This window comes from Hemiscyllium ocellatum, chromosome 28 (genome assembly GCF_020745735.1).
Source record: "Hemiscyllium ocellatum isolate sHemOce1 chromosome 28, sHemOce1.pat.X.cur, whole genome shotgun sequence".
NCBI lineage: Eukaryota > Metazoa > Chordata > Chondrichthyes > Orectolobiformes > Hemiscylliidae > Hemiscyllium > Hemiscyllium ocellatum.
This window is the reverse complement of record NC_083428.1, coordinates 33,618,347-33,636,175: the sequence shown is the minus strand read 5'-3', so window position 1 is coordinate 33,636,175 and position 17,829 is coordinate 33,618,347.

Sequence of the window (17,829 nt, the reverse complement as noted above, 5' to 3'; positions counted from 1 at the left end):
TATTCTAGCAATGTAACATGTTTGTCCTGTTATACCTACAACAGGAATATTAGTGAATAAGCCAAAAACTACCAAAATTGGTTTGATCTGGGAGACAGGAGACTCTATGCAGTTACTAGGCTTAATCTTACAGTTCTAATTAATATATGTATGTTGAAATGCTGTCTGGAAATAGTTAACTGTTTGAAAAAGGAAAACTATTTGGTTGATAGTATAGATATGGTTACCATGGTGATAGTACCATCATAATATTTCATATCAATTTGCTCTTCATCAATGAATTCCAATTCACTAAACAATTTCCCATTCATTTCCATACAATCCATCTTCCTCTACATCAAACTCAAGCCAGCTGAGTAATAACAATTTGTTCCAAAGTGTTACAGCCAGAACATAGCAGGTTCAATCCACAGACTGCACTAAGTGAGTATATTTCCACAGGGATGGCTTGAGGTAAGCGGCTTTGGGCAAGGGGAGGGAGCAAGAAGTCCAGGAAATCTGCTAGGGTTTCTGTTCTTCATTGCTATCTTGTGACTCCTGCTGGAAGGTGTGTGTGTGTGTGTGCACGTGCGAGTGTGCGTGTGTCTGTATGTGTGTGTCTGTGTGTGTGCGTCTGTGTGTGTATGTATGTGTGTGTGAACGAGGGTTTGTGTATGTGTGCATGCATGCTGCGTGTGCATGTGTGTGATGGTGTGTGCGTCTGTGAGAGCATGTATGTGGATGTGTCCGTGTGTGTACCTGTGTGTGTGTGAGTGTGTGTATGTGTATGTGTGCATGTCTTTATGCGTGCCTGTGCATGTCGTTTGTGTGTGTGTGTCTGTGTAGATGTATGCGCAAGCATGTGCTTATGGGACAGAATTGAGCTGTGCAATGATTCCACAATTGCCCATCCTTCTGGCAGTAAATTTTCACTGGGAGATCCACTTTAAGATCAGGTAGTTAGTTAAACTTGGATACTCAATGGAAGCACTGAAGCAACTGTATGCTAGACAGCATCAACTCCTTTCGGGAGATGAGGAGGAGAGTAGGTTGGGTGGGGGCAGACACCGACTGGGAAGGCAACCCAAGGCTTTCTGAATGCTGTCAATTTGTTTTGACAAAACTGAATTTAACACTTTGACCTTTAGTCTTGTGGCTCAGGTGTCAAGTACAGGCTTTATGAATACATTTACCTCTCAGTGGCCTTAACACTGAACAAGTCAGTCTACATTATTTCTGAACAGTAAATTCATCACAATCTTTGACCTTCTTTTTGACATCTATCTTTTCTCATTTTTCCAGAGCCTCTATTTAATTATTCATAGAACAGAAGGTGTTTGCGCCTTATGCAATGGTCGACAATGTTTCCTTGTCCTGAAGGCATTGATGTGTGCAGAGACACATCGTGGATATTAGTATTGACCGAGAGCTCACCTATTCTTTAACTGCATTTCTAGCAAGTGAGTGCTCGCAGGAGCTTTGATAATGAGGCCAATGTGATACTTATCCCTGTGATCCCTCCACATCCACGGCTGCATCATCTCCTCCCTTGAACCTGGCAGGTGTGTGGGCTGTAAAATTGGACACGATACATAAGGTTGATGTGTCGGTCACCTCCACACTGGTTCCTACCCCGACACAGTTTTATCAGTGATGGGCAGTCAATGGGAGATCCACCATAGAATCTCTACAATATAGAAGCAGGCCATTCAGCCCATTGGGTCCACACCAACCCTCTGAAGATCATCCAACCTGCACCAAACCTTCTATCCTATCCCTGCAACCCTACATTACCCACTGCTAACCCACTTAGTTTGCAAATCCCTGATAGTACTGGCAATTAAGCATGACCAATCCACCAATCATGTACACCTTTGGATTGTGGGAGGAAATCAGAGCACCCAGAGGGAACCACTGCAAACACGGAGAGAACGTGCACACTCCACACAGACAAACTCCACCTGAGGGTGGAAGAAACTGGGTCCCTGGCACTGTGGGGCAGCCAATCCACCAGTTCACAATCTAATTGGAGTTGTGTCTGAGAGATTATTGAATCATCTTCGGAAGTGTTAATTTTCAAACAAACTTATAGCCTGATTATAATTGTTACTGTGTTTTCCCAAATCTTACAATTAATTTAAAATTTAATGCTATGCTGTCCCGAAATCATGAGTACAATTTTGCACAGATAGATTGTGGCAGCCATATTTGCCTGGGTAATAGGCGCTCCATCTTTTGCAAATGCCCCATTTATTTGCAAAATTGATACGGTGATAAAACTCAATAATGCTTTTATTTGTATGTGTTTTTTTGTTCCCCATTTTGGACAGTAACTCCTCGCATAAAACTATTTAAACACCCTTTGCAGAGTTTGTCGTGTGATTGATTGGATGGTTCATGTCTTATGTAGTTAATTGGCTCTGATGGGCTTCTGGGGTAAATGTTTCCAAGGTTTTTCAGTGATGTTTCCCTAATTTCAACTTCTAAAGCAATCTGGGTAGCCTTTTCCAGTTTGAGAGTTTCCTTAAGTTGTTAAAAAAACATTCTGAAAGTGATGATTCAGAAATTCCAACAGCAGTTCTGTCTAATTAGTCCTAGTTGTAATGCTCCAAATTCGCACAGTTCAGAAGCTCCTTAAAGATCATTGATGAAGTTGTCAACAGGCTTTTGGAAAGTTCTTTTCGTTTCTGAAATTTAGCGCATCTCATAATGTGATTGTTAACAGGAAAATGGTTGTTGACTGCTTTTAAGATGTTATCAAAGACGAGAACAGTTTCTTTAACTTCTTGTCTGCTGATAACATGATCAGTTGTGGTCCTGCAGAAAAAATTAATGTATTATCTTGTGACATTTGTGATTTGGTGTATAAACCTGAAGCTTCCCTCTGGTGAACAATTTCTCGATCTGAAATATCTGTAACCTTGAATCAGCCTGGAATTATAACGTGCTGAAAATGTGTTGCTGGAAAAGCGCAGCAGGTCAGGCAGCATCCAAGGAGCAGGAGAGTCGACGTTTCAGACATGAGCCCTTCTTCAGGAATCTTCCTGAAGAAGGGCTTATGCCCGAAACGTCGACTCTCCTGATCCTTGGATGCTGCCTGACCTGCTGCGCTTTTCCAGCAACACATTTTCAGCTTTGATCTGCAGTCCTCACTTTCTCCTGGAATTATAATGTAACCATTTCTTTGTTGAAACTACATTGATCTCTTTACATTTTGAAAGCTTTATTCATTACAAATTATTTGCATTCTGCTATATCTTCAATTTCATTTCTATTTGAAGTGTGTTATCAATGCTTTTGTTTTAAAACTCGTCAAATGACTCCCAGCTCTCGAAGTTTGTTAAAATTGTAATCAAATTTTAATTACCAATGAAGCTGAATAAATCCCCTTGTAAACTTTTAAAATGCAATACACTATGATGTAACAAAAAAAATTAACGTTTTCATCTTCAGTGCTTGTTTGGGAGATTTTCCATGTTTTAAACTCTGAAGGAATTTTTAAATTTTTAAATCTCAAAGGCATTCCTTCAATAAAGTCATTAAAATTATTTTGAATGTTAAATGTTTGCAAATCTGTTTAAATCTTTCACAAAATTAAAATTTAGACATTTGAACTGACCCCATTTTAGCCAACTCTCTTATAGAACATTACTTATAGAAGTGGTCATGACTGAGATTGCATGTGAAAGAAAGAATGTCCATTTTTAAACTCTTGAAACTCAGCCAAAAACCTTCATTTCATATACTGGAGTGCAGAGAAGCAAACTCCAGCTGTTAGATAGGTTCTCAATCCAGTGGGAGAACTACAGAGGCTGCCATTGCCACCAGTGTACATGTTGGCATAGCCTTGGGCACAGCCGGAAAGATGATAAGAAAACCTGGTGGAAAGCTGCATTAACATTCCTAGTGGTCTCCACAATTCAGGTCCAGAAGCCAGTAGAATACTGACAGGAATTGGTCACCTATCTGTGCTTGACAGATGGCACCACTGACTTTCCCACCATTGTCAACATCCTGTGAAGGCAGGAAGACTTTGGGTTCCCTTACTGTCTCTGCACTACCATTGTAAGAGCATGATGAGGAGTTGCCGGTGTTGGACTAGGGTAGACAAAGTTAAGAATCACACAACATCAGGTTATAGTCCAATGATTTTTAACATTGTAAGAGCAGACTTTCTTCAACAACCATCTTGAAGGAGCCAGAATCAGAGAATCCCTATTGTGTGGAAACAGGCCTTTCAGCCCAACAAGTCAACGCCAACCCTCTGAAGAGTAACCCACCCAGACCCATTCCCCTAACCTATTATCCTATATTTACCCCAACTAATGCAACTAACCTACACATGCCTGAACTCTAAGGGCAATTTAGCATAGCCAATTCATCTAAACTGCACAGCTTTGGATTGTGGGCGGAAACCGGAGCACCCAGGAAACCCATGCAGACATGATGAGAATGTGCAAACTCCACACAGACAGTCACCCAAGGCTAGAATCGAACCTGGGTCCATGGCACTGTGAAGGAACACTCCTAACCACTGAACCACCGTGCCATTCCAAAAGTCTGATGCTCTACCGACTGAGCTACCTGGCTCAATCTCTAACACTGCAACACTACCTAGTTACTGTAAGAAGCATCAATCCAGGCTGACGTGCTAAAGTCTGTGGAGTGGGCGTTGGATGCTATATCTTCTGACTTAAAGACGAGAGCAGAGTGACACTTCACAAAAAAACACTTAAGTATGTATTTTAAGAATTCATCTTCACTATTTCAGCATTCCTAACATTTAAACAGATTAGCTCCAGGTCTAATGCAGTCATCTGATGATTACCCTAGCTGTGTAAATATTAGTCATTTCCTTTGCAATTTTGACTTTCTCGGAATAGCATGAAAACATCCTTCACGTATTGAGTCATGGAAATTTCTTTCATCTCCTTGGTTAGTTGAACATGCCTGCATTTATACTGGTGGATTATCGAGTGAGATGACTGAATTTACTAACTATGCAGTTATTGCTGCTTCAGTTTCCCATTCCCTGAAAAACATAACCTGCCGATGCATCATGTGTTATGTTGAAAATAAACAGTGCATATGTAATATATTGGTCTGCATGGGTTAATATTGATTGCTTACCAAAAATACTGCCCAACATGATACAGTCATGAGATTGGAGGGAAGAGTAACTAGGGACCTCAAAGTAGTGAGATGGAAGGCTAGATATTCATAACAGTCTTTGTAATAATGAATGTCATACTCTTATAGCTTGTCATAAACAAGCTAGATCTTGTTTATGATAAGAGTTCTCTAGTCAGGCCAGTAAGTGGTTATTCTCATCCACATAAGACCATACAGTCTTCGAGAAACAGATACTCAGAAAGTACTGATGGCAACATATACCGCCAGTATGCAAGTAATCTGAGAATTTGCTTTAGCTTCGTCATACAACATGGTGAGCCGTGATAGTGATCGGAATGCCATGGACGGAATGGCCTTTTACCATGCTGTGGGAAATCTAACCTAACCTAATCTAATGACTGATGCAATATCATGCTCTGAAGCTTTCTTGAACCCCCATATCAAAGAACAACAGAAACCCTCATTTCAGACCTGATGTAAAAAATACAAAGGAATAACAGAGGTCTGCAACTCAAAGAGGGAGATGTAGCCTACCCTGCAAGGTGGGAGCAGCCTCAATTCAGAATTAAGCCAATCAAAGTGTTGGTTCAAATCCTGTTCTAAAGATTTGAACACAAAATCGAAAAGACACGTATAATTTAATAGGAGTGCTGTGTCAGCAGATATAGTTTCATCTCGAAATGCTTTGACATTCCACTCTCATTCAGAGGGAGGAGGGAGTCCCTGGCAGAAGAGTCCTCCCTTTCTCTATTGGAGTGGTGGTTTGGTAGCTATTGCAAGTAGCAGTCCCATGCAGCAAAATGTGAAGTTGATTCTCAGCTCCCAGGGCCACCTGTGTTTACTGTGACCTTGGGGAGTGCGTGATCCAGGTTTATGATGAATGTAAGAGGTTGCATTCCTTATTCCAATATCTTATGGTCTGTTTCTTGAGGTTTATTTGCATTTTTGCTATTCATTTGTGGGATGTGGATACCGCTGGCTGACCAGCGTTTACTATCCGTCCCTAGTTGCCCTTAAGAAGGTGGTGGTGAGCTGCCTTCTTGAACTGCTGCAGGCCACCTGCTGTAAGTAGATCCACAATGCCATAAACGTAGGAATTCCAGGATTTTGACTCAGTGGCAGTAAAGGAACAGGGAGGTATTTCTACGTCAAGATGGTGAGTGGCTTGGAGGGGAACTTGAAGGTGGTGGTCCCACATTCACAAACATTGGTCATCCAGAGAGGCAGGAGTTAGGGAGGTCAAAGAACTGCCTTGTGAGTCTGCTCCCAGATCTAATCAAAATATCCATAAACAGGATTACGTAACCAACGGTTGAGGGGTAGTGTATGCCCAAACCTCCCACTTCTCTGAAGTTTGCTTTCCACAGAGAGACAGCATACAGTATCCAGTAAATTTGAAGCTTTCTGTAGTCGATGGGCGCTGTGGGGAGGAGGAGGTGGTGGAGAATGGAAGCTGGAGTGCATAACTTTAGTTTGATAAGTTTCTTTAGATTTTGTTTTTGTTATTGATGTATCCTTTCCAAAGTGGTTAAACATTTATTCATTTGTTGTTTGCCACTGGTTTTCCCAGAAGTATGTAAAGAGAACCCACTGGGACAACTGTTGTTTGGGAGGAGGCAGTCATTGTGATGTTGCACTCTTAAAAAAAATCACTCGATAAGTATCGACATTTGGTTACCTATTTCACCAAGTGGCTTCACAATGCATTAGTAATGATACCCTGAGATCACAAAAGGCACTATATAAACACAAGCCTTTCTTCTAATGACAGCAACGTGCATTTATGAAACCTCTTTGAAGGAGTAATACGTCCCAATGCACTTTACAGAACATTTCACAAACAATATTGGGTAGTATTCAGACAACAAGCTTGTGAGATTCTAAGGAATGTCTTAAAGGAGAAGGATTGGGTGAGAGGTAAAGTCTATAAGACATACATTTTAATAAGGTCTTCTCTCATTCTTCAAAACTCCAATTCATACAACCACAACCAACTCAATGCCTCTTGGGAAAGTGCCTTCATACCCAGAACAAATATAGTAAACCTTCAATGGACTGCCTCCAATGCAAATACATTCTTCCATAAATAAGGAAACAAAACCTGTTCAAAATATTCTAGGCTGTGACCTTACTAGTGCCTTCCATAATTTTTTGCAAGACTTCCCTAATTTCCTACCCTTTAAAACAGAAGCCAACATTCCATATAAAATAATGGGTTTCACAACCAACCTCATGTGCATGGCCAGGTGCTTGAGCATTGACATTCGCAGACATATTGTGGAAATGTTAACCCACCCGTACAGCTGGAAAGACAATGAATGAACAGGGTGGCATGGTGACTCAGTGGTTAGCACTGCTGCCTCACAGCACCAGGGACCCAGGTTCAATTCCAGCTTGGCTGACTGTCAGTGTGGGGTTTGCACATTCTCCCGTGTCTGTGTGGGTTTCCTCTGGGTGCTCCAGTTTCCTCCCACAGTCCAAAGATGTGCAGATTAGGTGGATTGGCCATGCTAAATTGCCCATAGTGTTAGGTGCATATATGGGGAATTGGTCTGGGTGGGTTACCCTTCAGAGGGTCGGTATAGACTTATTGGGCCGAAGGGCCTGTTTCCATACTTTAGGGGATCTAATCTAATCAACAAAACCCTAGTTAACAAGCAAGGAATGAGCACTGAAATAAATTATTTATTCATTTATTAGCTTTTAGTTATATTTATATAACTAAAGTTATATAACTAACAGCTTTCTTTTATCTGATTATAATAATAGGGATATAATATGTTTTCATTATTTGGAAAATGGGTTCTCAAGTAGATGTAAATGGGTTTTGGTTTTCAGTTCTGCAAAGATGTCCTCAAACCTAAAAGTCAAAAATTCATTTTTTTAGCAATGGTTCAAAACATCATTTCCAAGAAATCATGTAATTTAAGCAAAATGATTGGAAAAGCTACCTGGTGAGATTACTGTGAAAGCGTTTACTAAATTGAGCATTTATGGTTCACAGAAAGAGCAGCCAGAGGTCAGAAATAGGGTCAGCATAGAAGAAAAGATCCACGCCAGCAGATATACTGTTAAGCAGTCGAGACTTGTCAAAGTAGCTGTTTAAAAAAAACACTGCTTTTCCTTTCTCTTAGAAGTCAGTAAGAAAAATCAATAACTTAGCCTGTGGCAATCTGTCTTTAGGAGAGACAGTGAATTAGAACTAGTGAATGTGCAGAAACTCGCTGAAAGGAAATGATTGTGTTATCATCAGGTGCATAAAGAAGTTTAAAATGAAAACATGAGTGATATCTCACTGGGTTTGAAAATCTGTAAGGAGTATTGCTGAGAAAAAAAGGGGTGAAACTTTCTATTTGCTGGTCAAAATAAGGTCTTCTGCAATTTTATTTTCTATGGGTTTTAGTTTTCCTTGTTGTAATAAACTTTAATGTCTTTTGTTAAAAGTATATGAACAGCCTCATGTTCAATGATTGACCAACAAGGAACAAGGTAACTAAATTTAAAAATTGGAACTTATGGTCTATCAAGACAGATTTCCCTTGAGAATCTGAATTATCCAGTATTACCATCAACTGGGATCAAAGCACTTTCGATACAAGCTCTGATGAGTCACAGAAACAATTAACAAAGATGGAAGGTAAACATTTACAAGTGGGCAACTGACCCCAACAGTCTTTATCATTCCTGCTTTTGGTTATAACAACAATAGATAGGGACATAAACAATTAACATACTCTCTGGAAGTGGTTCAAATATTGTAATGAAGAAATCGGAGATGAAAAAACATTCAATTCTGGTTGTAACTTACATCTGGTGGGCCACATGCTCTGCAGCAGAAACTTGTCTTTTCCTTCTTTGTATAACTCAACACCTCAGTGAGACATATTTACCATCTACTTTTTTTGGAGGAAAAGGTAGAATGAAAACATTTTTAGTCAGCAGGTTGTTCTGAACCAGAATTTTAAAAACAGAGTAGATCTCTTTTCAAAAATTTAGAATTGCCAGTTGGAGGGAAAAGAGCAGGCGAAGGGAAGGAATTTGTAACTTTGAGAGAGTCAACACAGGCTTGTGCTTCATGGAAGATAAACTGCTGATTCTCACTACAACAACCAAAATATGTTAACTCAAAATCTCGCCACAAGATATGCAGAGCAAGGTAAACCCAGCATCTACTTGCATTTAATGCACAAACTCTCCACTTTTAAAAATTACCCAGCTGTGGAAATTGAAATAATAAATTATTGATGACCAGGAATCTGACTTCAGCTGTCAATCTCCTCAGGTATGATTTCAGACGGTCTGGTGGCTATCATGAGGACAGGACTATTGTGCACCATTAATCATTTTGACGCTTCTTGCAGTAAGAATGAGTCAGAATTTTATAGAGTAGTGGGTTCAGAATGCCAATGTTTAACTTAGAGGTTAGTCGCAGGTTATGAGAACACATATTGTACTTTGGGCGAAAACAGTGAATGACATTGAAAAAATAAACCCATTTAGAGAAGTGTTCCCTTTCCTTGAATTTTGTTTCAAACATATTTGGATTCAACTGAATACAAAGTTTTCCACAAATCAGAGCATTCTAGGTGCACTTTACAATAGATTCCATAAGATATAGAACACAGAAATGGGCCATTTCGCTCACAATAAGTCACCAGTCATACATTCTATTTCTACCATCTTTCTATTGAAATTTAAAATGTGACCATACTGTGGCTTTAAAAAGTGTGTTTTGTCCTAGTTTGTTTAGCATGGTAGGAACAGCAAAGAAGCAGCCACATCATTGGGGGTTTTCTACAGACGCCCTAATAGCAGTAGGGAGATCAAAGAACTCGTAGGCCAGCAGTTTGGAAAAATGCAGATGTAACAGGGTTGTTGTTATGGCTGACTTCAACTTTCCCAATATTGACTGGAACCTCCTTAGTGCAGATGGTTTGGATGGAGCTGTTTTTGCCAGGTGTGTTCAGGAAGGTTTTCTTATTCAGCATGTAGACAGGCCAACGAAGGGAGAGGCCATTTTGTATTTCATGCTCGGCAGTGAGCCAGGGCAGGTGTCAGAACTCACAGTGGGAGAACACTTTGGTGACAGTGGCCATAATTGCCTCACATTTACCATATCTATGGAGAGGGAAAGGAGCAGTTACCATGGGAAGATATTTAATTGGGGAAAAGGAAATTATGAGGCTATCAGACAGGATTTGGGAAGTTCAGATTGGGAGCAATTGTTCCACAGAAATGGCAAAGCAGATATGTGGAGACTACTTCGGGAGCAGTTGTTGCGAGTGACGCACAAATTTGTTCCTCTGATACAGGCAAGAAAATGTAAGATTAAGGAGTCTTGGATGATGAGAACAGAGGAGCTTCTTGTCAAAAGGAAGAAAGCAGCTTAGGTAAGGTAGACAAACAAGGGTCCAAGCACAGTTTTAGAATTGCTACAGGATTGCTAGAAAGGAGCTCAGAAATGGACTGAGAAGAGCCGGGGTGGGGGGTGCATGAAAAAGGCTTGGCAGGAAGGATTAGGGAGAACTCAAAGGCATTTTACTCATACATGTAGAATAAGAGAATGATCAGGGAGAAGGTAGGGCCGGTCAGGGATAGTGTAGGGAATATGTGCATGGAGTCTGAGCAGATAGGGGAAGCTCTAAATGAGAACTTTTCTTCGGTTTTCACAAAGGAAATGGACCTTGTTGTGAATGAGAACTTTGAGGAGCTGGGAAATAGGCTTGAATAGATCAAGATTGAAGTTGATGCGCTGAAAATTTTGGCAAGCATTAAGATTGATGAGTCTCCAGGGCCAGACCAGATTTATCCTAGGTTGCTCCGGGAAGCAAGAAAGGAGGTTGCTAAGACACTGGTGAAGATCTTTGCTTTCTCAGTCTCCATGGAAGTCATACCAGAGATTTGGAGGGAGGTGAATGTTGCTCCTCTTTTCAAGAAGGAGGGGAAAGTGAGGTCTGCAGATGCTGGAGATCAGAGTTGAAAATGTGTTGCTGGAAAAGTGCAGCAGGTCAGGCAGCATCCAAGGAGCATTCCTGAAGAAGGGCTTATGCCCGAAACATCGAATCTCCTGCTCCTTGGATGCTGCCTGACCTGCTGCGCTTTTCCAGCAACACATTTTCACCTCTTTTCAAGAAGGCTAACAGGGAAATCCCTGGCAATTCCAGACCAGTCAGTCTTATATCTGTGGTCAGCAAGGTTTTGGAAAGAATTCTGAGGGATAGTGTTTATGACTATTTGGAAAAGCAGATCATGATTAAAGGCAGAGAGCATGGCTTTGTGAGGGGCAGATCATGTCTCACAAATCTTATTGAGTTCTTTGAGGAGGTGACGAGACTGATCGATGAAGGTCGAGCAGTAGACGTGTTGTATATGGACTTCAGCAAGGCATTTGATAAATTTCCCCACATTAGGCTCATTCATAAAGTCAGGAGGTATGGGATACTGGGTGATTTGGCTGTCTGGATTCAGAATTGGTTGGCTGACAGAAGGCAGAGAGTGGTTGCGGATGGAAAGTATTCTGCCTGGAGGTCAGTGGTGAGTAGTGTCCTAAGGACTCTGTTCTTGGGCCTCTGCTCTTTGTAGTTTTTATACATGACTTGGATGAGGAGGTTGAGGGGTGGGTTAGTAAATTTGCAGATGACACAAAGATTGGAGGTACTGTTAATAGTATCAAGTGTTATTTCAGGCTGCAGCATAACATAGACAGGATGCAGAACTGGGCTGAGAAATGGCAGGTGGAGTTCAACCTGGATAAATGCAAAGTGATGGATCTTGGAAGGTCGAACTTGAATGCTGAATATAGGATGAAAGACAAGATTCTTGGAGGAATAGAGGGATCTAGGTGTTCAAGTACATGGATCTCTCAAAGTTGCCGCCCAAGTTGATAGGGTTGTTAAGAAAGTACATAGTGGTTTTGGCTTTCATTAAGAGGGGGATCAAGTTTAAGATCTGTGAGGTTTTGCAGCAGCTCTCCAGTACCCTGGTGAGACCACACTTGGAATATTGTGTCCAGTTCTGGTCGCCCTATTATAGGAAAGATGCGGAGGCTTTGAAGAGAGTGCAAAGAAGGTTTACCAGGATGTTGCCTGGACTGGAGAGTTTGTTTTATGAAGAGAGGTTGACTAAACTTAGACCTTTCTCTCTGGAGAGAAGGAGGAAGAGAGATGAACTGATCAGGGTATACAAGGTAATGAGAGGCATGGATAGAGTTGATAGCCAGAGACTTTTCCCAGGGTAGGATTGATTGGCATGAGGGGTCATAGTTTTAAGGTGTTAGGAGGAAGGTATAGAGGAGATGTCAGAGGTAGGATCTTTACACAGAGAGTTGTGAATGCATGGAATGTGTTGCCAGTGGTGGTGGTGGAAGCGAAGTCACTGGGGACATTTAAGTGACTGCTGGACCTGCACATGGACAGCAGTGAGTTGAGGGGTGCGTAGTTAGGTTATTCTATGTTGGATTAGGATTACTCCTTGACACAACATCGTAGGCTAAGAAATTCAAATTGTTCAGAACATAAATTCTTGTTGAAATTCTGTGATATTTCAGATGAAACATTTAAAATAGACCTTGTGCCACAGAGCAGAAATGAGCTGATGTTTTAACAAAATATGATCAGTTTCTGCCCAGATTCCTTTATTTTGGTGACATGGCAAATCAAATTTAGACTAGCTAAGGCTAGGAATTCATCAAAATAAAGCATTAAAGCTTGATGTAACTAATAAAAACAGAAAACTACACAATAGGTTGATCATTGAAGCTTTAAAAATACATTATGACTCGGATTTTATTTAATAATAGGAGTTGCCCTAAAATATTAGCAAAAACTGATTGTATGTATCTTTGCAGTGTTTTTTGAAACATAGAAATCAATTATATCACAGTTAGGAAACACAGACAATACACATGGAGTGTACTGCTGGCTCAGTAGATCATTGCTATTCAACTGACTGATAAGTCTCAGCTGATGATAACCAATATGCATATAGAGCTCTACTCAATGACTTTTGAAGGCTTAGTGCTAAATGTTAGGAGGCTTCTAACTTTCCCAACCAGTTGGCAAACATTTAAAACACTCCCATTTTAAAAAAGTTGTAAGATGAGTCAAAGGAGAGTGTTTTTCTTTGTAAATTTGACAGTGCATTAGATCATAAAGATATTGCAGTGAGTGTGATTTTATTTCCATGAATACTTTGTACACCTTGGCTTTGAAGAAGTCAATGACCCTGAGTTATGGTGCAAGTTTTATGTCAGTGCTCCTCCAAAGCTGTGTTTTACTCGTTTCAGCTCAATGACTTTAACCCCTTTATCCTGAAAAGTAGCAGCGCAGATGTTTCCAGCTTCTCTACTAAATAAGACATATCTTGTGTAAGTGCTTCCTTTCAAAATAATCTCACAGATAATTCCCTTCCTAAGATCTTGATGCACAGGGCTTCAAGTTAAAAAAATCCTGGTTTTCTTTCCTCTAAGACTAGTACTAATTGGATAATTCTCTTTAGTTGGTATTCTGCTCCTTTAACAGAATCTGCAGTCAAAAGAATTCTCTGCAAATCCAAAGGTATTCTGATTTGTTAATGTTACTTCCCATTTATAATTCTATTGCTCTCTTTTCAGCACTGCAGGATGATGCATTGCTTATCACTGGACTGCTTGTGACCCCCAGCTGTTCTCCAAAGGACACAAAAGTACACAAAGCTTTTCCTAAAGTATTTCATTACAAAACAAATTTATGATTCATTTTTTTGCCTAGTAATCAAAAAAAATCTAAACACGCAGCTCACTTTGAAAGGGGAATAATACTTATTTTTCTCAAGCAGTTTAATATTTTGAATATATCAAATCATACCATAATTCATATAAATGACATTTTGAGAATATTAATAATCAGGGATGTAAATTATAGCTGGTGAGACAGACCAATATGAAAATAAAATGTTTTAGCAGATTTCCTGACTTTGCAAAATAATTATTATACAGAACAATAGACCAACAATCAAATGAAGCAGTGAGACAGAGAGAGAGAGAAGTAAAGCAGGATCATGGAATGATTCTAGTAGAAAAAGAATACATTATTCATTTGGGAAAAAAAAATCAAAAGATTGATTGATCAAAGAAAGCGATCAGTTCCTGAAATTCCTGGGCAATTCCTGAAATCAGAGACAATGGATAAGATTTTCCATTTCCTAGAAATGGCAAGGCACGTAGCAGGAAGGGTGGTTGCTGGTTGGCAGGAACACTTGAGCAATGAAGTTTTGGTCAGAGAGTTCCATGAGCAATCTGTGCAACCCAGCAACCATCAAGGCCTTTCACCCAGGAAGTCTCCCTGACAGCACTTAATTACCTGTGGTAGGTTTTGTCACAGGTTTGAGCAGCATATCTTTGCTGAACTGCTCGTGTCCCACATTTAGTGCAAAGAACACTAAATATGACTAGTATTTCTCTGCTGGCTCAGTCCTGGAATATATAAGAAGACAGAAAATAAGAACAGGAGCACTCATCTGACCCTTTGAACTTATTCCACTGTTCAACAAGATTGTGGGTCATCAGTTACAGCTTCCTACATTATTCTTATATCCTTTAGTTCCCTTCAGATACAGAAATCTATCAATCCGTGGTTTGAATATAATCAACGTTTAGCAATTTTCTGTGGTTGAGTATTCTAAAGGTTCACATTCTTTTAAATTAAAAATTTAGTCTTCCTCTCAGTCCTAATTGAGACATTCCTTATCATGTGACACTAAATTCATTATGAATACTTGGCTGAGTTCCAAGAGACTCATGTGCATTAGCTCATGGGGTCCACTTAGACACAGTGAAGTGTTTACAAAGGTCTTAAGATGTGAAATTGCATTGTACAACTTTTCATGTTGATCACAGAGGAATTCACATCTCTTTTATAAGGTTAGAGGGACCATAATCATTGTAAAAAATGTCGGATACACTATATTTGCTCTGATCACCTGAGTCATTAATTGTAATTAACAGAGCTTCCTACTATTACCCTTGTGGTACTGCATTAATTATGGTATGACAATATTACTCCCACATGCTATTCATAGTTTGGTAACCAATTCCTAATCCATGCTGATGAATTATTCAAGACCCCTTGAATTTAATGTAATAACCTCTGAACCAGACCTTATTGAATCCAGAAACATATCGTTTGGTTTCCCTTTATCCATTCTGCTCAATACAAACTGAAAGAAAACCTTCAGCAGCTTTGTCAAAGAAGAATTCTTCTTCATAAATCCCTATTGATTTTTCCTGTTCATTTTATGTGTTTTTTAAAGTACCTCATTATCACATGCATAATATTAGATTTTTAACATTTTCATAACTATTGATGTCAATGTAACTGGCCTATAGTTCTCTCTTTTATCTTGCCTTTCCAGTGTTAATAGACATTATTACATTTTCTGTGCTCCAAGTCATGAGGACTATTCTATAGCTTATGTAATTCTGGAAGATCAAAACAAATATCTCCAGTGTCTCTGTAATCACGTGTTTAAAAAGTATTCCAATAGATCCAATTGGAGCTTTGTCGGCATTTTCTTTCTTCATTGCTGCTTGTCTCCATGCTATGAAGTTCATAAATTTCATTAGTCACTTCACTCCCCAATACTGCATAATATTTTTGACTCTTCTGCCATGAAGGTTATATTTGTTTAATATCTCTGCCTCTTCATTGTACCCCATTATAATGTCCTTACCTCTGCCTCCAATTGATCCAATTTTGCACAGAGCACACTTTGCCTTTTGTGCACATGCAAAAGCATTTACGATCGGTTGTTAACATTTCTCATTTACTCTCATTTGCAATTTTCTAAGTGTCAGTCACTTGGTCCCCAGTTTTTGTTCCCAAATTGAGGATGCAGCCAAAGAGGAAGTTCTGGTTCTATTTACCCAACTTTTAAGATGGCCACCCTCACTCCCAATTTTGGTTCTGAGAGGTTAGCTGGGTTCAGTGATCCAGAAAAAGCTGAGGAGGCTGCCAGTTGCCATGGAGTGTTGGACAGACAGGATGCCTTGGAATCCATCACCATACTTAAAAATTAAAATAAGAAAAAATAAAATGTTTCACCACTCTTTACCCTCAAGCTTGCAACTATATGCAGTCCCCATGGCCACAGATGTCACCAGTATCTCTCAATGGCCCTCTGCCCATCCAAAATGGCCCCCAAATCCCAATTCTAATTTATGCTAACACATAGTTTCATCCTTTCCCTTTTCACTTACCATGCCAATGCTTGCCCATGTACAGAGGAACTAAAAGTTTATTTTAAGTTCTGTATTACACATTACAACCTATTGGGAAAATTACTTTCATTCTGAAAACATATTTTAACAGCTCCCCACAGGATTGGATTTTCTTGATAGTTCTTCACACCTCTTGACATTTCCTGAAATGTCTTGATAGTTCCTGACACCGTAAGACCATAAGATCATAAGACATAGGAGTGGAAGTAAGGCCATTCAACCCATCGCGTCCACTCCGCCATTCAATCATGGCTGATGGGTATTTCAACTCCACTTACCCATATTCTCCCCAAACCCCTAATTCCTTGTGATATCAAGAATTTACCAAACTCTGCCTTGAAGACATTTAGCGTCCCGGCCTCCACTGCACTCCGCGGCAATGAATTCCACAGGCCCACCATTCTCTGGCTGAAGAAATGTCTCCGCATTTCTGTTCTGAATTTACCCCCTCTAATTCTAAGGCTGTGTCCACGAGTCCTAGTCTCCTCACCTAATGGAAACAATTTCCAAGCATCCACCCTTTCCAAGCCATGTATTACCTTGTAAGTTTCGATTAGATCTCCCTTAATCTTCTAAACTCCAATGAATACAATCCCAGGATCCTCAGCCGTTCCTCGTATGTTCGACCAATCATTCCAGGGATCATCCGTGTGAATCTCCACTGGACACGCTCCAGTGCCAGTATGTCCTTCCTTAGGTGTGGGGACCAAAACTGGAAGCAGTACTCCAAATGGGGCCTAACCAGAGCTTTATAAAGTCTCAGTAGCACAACGGTGCTTTTATATTCCAACCCTCTTGAGAAAAATGACAACATTGCATTCACTTTCTTAATCACGGACTCAACCTGCATGTTTACCTTTAGAGAATCCTCGACTAGCACTCCCAGATCCCTTTGTACTTTGGCTTTATGAATTTTCTCACCATTTAGAAAGTAGTCCATACTTGTAATCTTTTTTTTCCAAAGTGCAAGACCTCGCATTTGCTCACTTTGAATTCCATCAGCCATTTCCTGGACCACTCTCCCAAACTGTCTAGATCCTTCTACAGCCTCCCTACTTCCTCAGTACTACATGCCTGTCCACCTAATTTCATATCATTGGCAAACTTCACTAGAATGCCCCCAGTCCCTTCATCCAGATCATTAATATATAACATGAACAGCTGCGGCCCCAACATTAAACCCTGCGGGACACCGCTTGTCACCGGCTGCCATTCCAAAAAAGTACCTTTTATCCCAACTCTCTGCCTTCTGTCAAACAGCCAATCCTCAATCCATACCAGTAGCTCACCTTGAATACCATGGGCCCTCACCTTGCTCAGCAGCCTCCCGTGTGGCACCTTTTGGAAGTTTAGATAGATCACATCCACTGGGTTTCCCTGGTCTAACCTACTTGTCACCTCTTCAAAGAATTCCAAAAGGTTTGTCAGGCACGACCTCCCCTTACTAAATCCATGTTGACTTA